This window comes from Octopus bimaculoides, chromosome 2, assembly GCF_001194135.2.
Source record: "Octopus bimaculoides isolate UCB-OBI-ISO-001 chromosome 2, ASM119413v2, whole genome shotgun sequence".
NCBI lineage: Eukaryota > Metazoa > Mollusca > Cephalopoda > Octopoda > Octopodidae > Octopus > Octopus bimaculoides.
Window position 1 is genome coordinate 95,497,353 of NC_068982.1, and position 3,017 is coordinate 95,500,369.

General features: G+C 39.4%; 1 protein-coding gene across 3 annotated transcripts in view; it reads left to right on the plus strand.

Moving 5' to 3' along the window:
• The window catches only part of LOC106878042 (uncharacterized), a 202,986-nt gene that overhangs the window by 1,829 nt on the left and 198,140 nt on the right, over positions 1–3,017 (plus strand). Inside the window, exon 2 of one of the 3 annotated variants that reach the window (XM_052978477.1) lies at positions 2,328–2,460. The exons of the other annotated variants lie outside the window; for them this stretch is intronic. The gene's annotated coding sequence lies outside the window, so the exon portion shown is untranslated. The remainder of the gene's footprint in view (positions 1–2,327; positions 2,461–3,017) is intronic. 3 annotated transcript variants of the gene reach the window in all.

The following is a 3,017-nucleotide window of genomic DNA, read 5'->3' on the forward strand; positions in this document are numbered from 1 at the left end:
AAGTGTTGAAACATATACCTTGGCAGACGTACACTACTTACAACATCTACAGCTACACATGACGCACTCAGCACACAGATAGAAACATGTTTCCACCTACGCAAGTAAACACACGCACATTCACAAAGGCGCGCGCGCATGCAGACACATAAATGAATGAACACACTCTATAACATCAAAAATGTTTACTTTTACTTTCCTTTTCTAAAAAAAAATCCTGTAATATGTTTATTTACAATTTGTTTATTATTATTATTATTATTATTATTATTATTATTATTATTATTATTTAGCGATTATTTATATCTCCGTTAATACTGATACTATCTACTATCATTGGCATAACACTATACTTTAAGGGGATCAAATCGGTCCCCATAACGGGTACATATGATATCAAGGGCTTTAAAACTACGAAACAAATACTGTAAGGCATTTTGTTCGACTCTCCAGTGATTCTGTTATTTATCGCCTCTCCCTATCGCTGTTATTACTCCCAGAAATAAAGGTGGCGGTATGGTAAACTCAGTGATGCGTTCCGTATTAAAAAAATGTCGTGGTATCGATATTATCTATGGCAATACGATAAAATAAACAGCAGTAATTCACCAAGAAATGCATCACTTAATAATTTACCTGCCTGTAATGTCTGTAAAATTCGTAGTATAGAATCAGGTTAAAAATTAAAAAAAAAAAAGAAAATAGTTTTCCAATGTTTAAATTAACTAACTCATTAATTCGTGAGCTCGAATCCTTGTAAAGCGTTCTGTGCATCTCTGGACAGGACACTTTATCTCCACTTGCCTCAGTACACCTAAGTCGAGATGTTCCAGAAAGTTACAGCAGTATAAATCTTTCAGGCCCATAAAAAGATTTATTTCTCTTCCGTTTAACGTTTCAGTAAGTGGAATTAAGTACTGACATAATTGATCAATCAGGTTTGCGAATGGATCCTGCCGATATCGGTGTTGTCTTTCAGTCTTCCGGGCATCAATAGAAGAGGAACTAACCGAGCCTCTACGTAGTCGCTCCACCTGCTAGTAATCGTGGCCAAAAATCCTCCATAATACACCCTACCTACTTACAAAGAAAAAAGTTTTGTTGTGTGTAATCCTGGGTATATTACGCTTGAGTGGAGGCGCAATGGCCCAATGGTTAGGGCAGCGGTAATAGGATCGCGGTTTCGATTCCCAGACCGGGCGTTGTGAGTGTTTATTGAGCGAAAACACCTAAACGCTCCACGAGGCTCCGGCAGGGAATGGTGGCGAACCCTGCTGTACTCTTTCACCACAACTTTCTCTCACTCTTACTTCCTGTTTCTGTTGTGCCTGTAATTCAAAGGGTCAGCCTTGTCACACTGTGTCACGCTGAATATCCCCGAGAACTACGTTAATGGTACACGTGTCTGTGGAGTGCTCAGCCACTTGCACGTTAATTTCACGAGCAGGCTGTTCCATTGATCGGATCAACTGGAACCCTCATCGTCGTAAGCGACGGAGTGCCAACATTACGCTTGAAAAAAGGAGAGACAGTCATGGATGGAATGTATGCTTGATTGGCTGATTTAATGCTCTTCATCAACAGCAGCAAATACCAGTTTAATCAAACTTTGTAGCTTTGTGTGATTGTTGGAGGACGGTCGATAGTTGAAATGATATGTTGAGAAACGCAGAGGTAATAAATTTGTATGGAGTCAGCACTAGAACCTAATTTCGACACCTAATTGAAGACGTTCAGTACTCTCGAAAAAGATATAAAGGTCATATTTTTTATTTATTTATTTATTTTATTATAGCCTAAACTACAGAGTTTGTAATTCCAATATTTTGTTCCATAAAATGTTCTGCAGAGTCAGAGTTTGAAGCACATATTCGATTACTCGTCGCGCGTATAATCTCAGGGCGTGGTCAAGATACTGAATTGAGGGAGAAAGAGAGAGAGAGAGAGAGAGAGAGAAAAGAGAGAGAGAGAAAAGAGAGAGAGAGAAAAGAGAGAGAGAGAGAGAGAGAGAGACGGCATGTAGCTAATGCACAACCGTATCCACAAGACAATGTAGTAATGTAGAAAAGCTCACAACACACTATAAATTCTAATCTCACAGACACGCTATTTCCTCACTCTACTCATTCTACAGCAATGATCTCTGTTCCTCAGAAATATTTAGTTACATATCACCTCAACCAAACCCAATGATCATGTCCATTTCCCTTTTCCTCATATTATATTGCAATGTGCTCTCCAGACATCGCATTTGCCCATATCAACAACCATGCATCTACACAAAGCAAACTTTGAAATTCTCTTCCCACCCACGTTTTTCCTTGCAGAATTTGCTGACTGTTCATGCAGCATATCACGGAAAGCATTTGAATTTCATGAACGCTACCATTCCCTCCAGAGTAAGTCATACAGAAAGCCAGCTTGCCTTCGATATGCTAGATAGCAATAAATTCTTCAATGGTAAGCAGACGATTACGAATCTTGCGACATGCTTAAACACTAATTTCTATAAAAACACGTGAACAGCCGAGATTGCGGCTAAGTTCTAATACTCATTTAAAAATTTATGACATAGTTTAGAAAACTAAGACTATTAAATTTCATTACTTGGAATATCATTGTTGATACGTTTTACTTGCAAATTACTGTTTTTTGTTTAAATTCACGAATAAACAGCATTCTTACTTTATGTAGTGTAACAGCAGTTATAAGGAAGCTAGTTGGCACACCGTCGCTTACGACGTCGAGGGTTCCAGTTGATCCGACCAACGGAACAGCCTGCTCGTGAAATTAACGTGCAAGTGGCTGAGCACTCCACAGACACGTGTACCCTTAACGTAGTTCTTGGGGATATTCAGTGTGACACAGTGTGACAAGGCTCACCCTTTGAATTACAGGCACAACAGAAACAGGAAGAAAGAGTGAAAGTTGTGGTGGAAGAGTACAGCAGGGTTTGCCACCATCCCCTGCCGGAGCCTCGTGGAGCTTTAGGTGTTTTCGCTCAATAAACACTCACA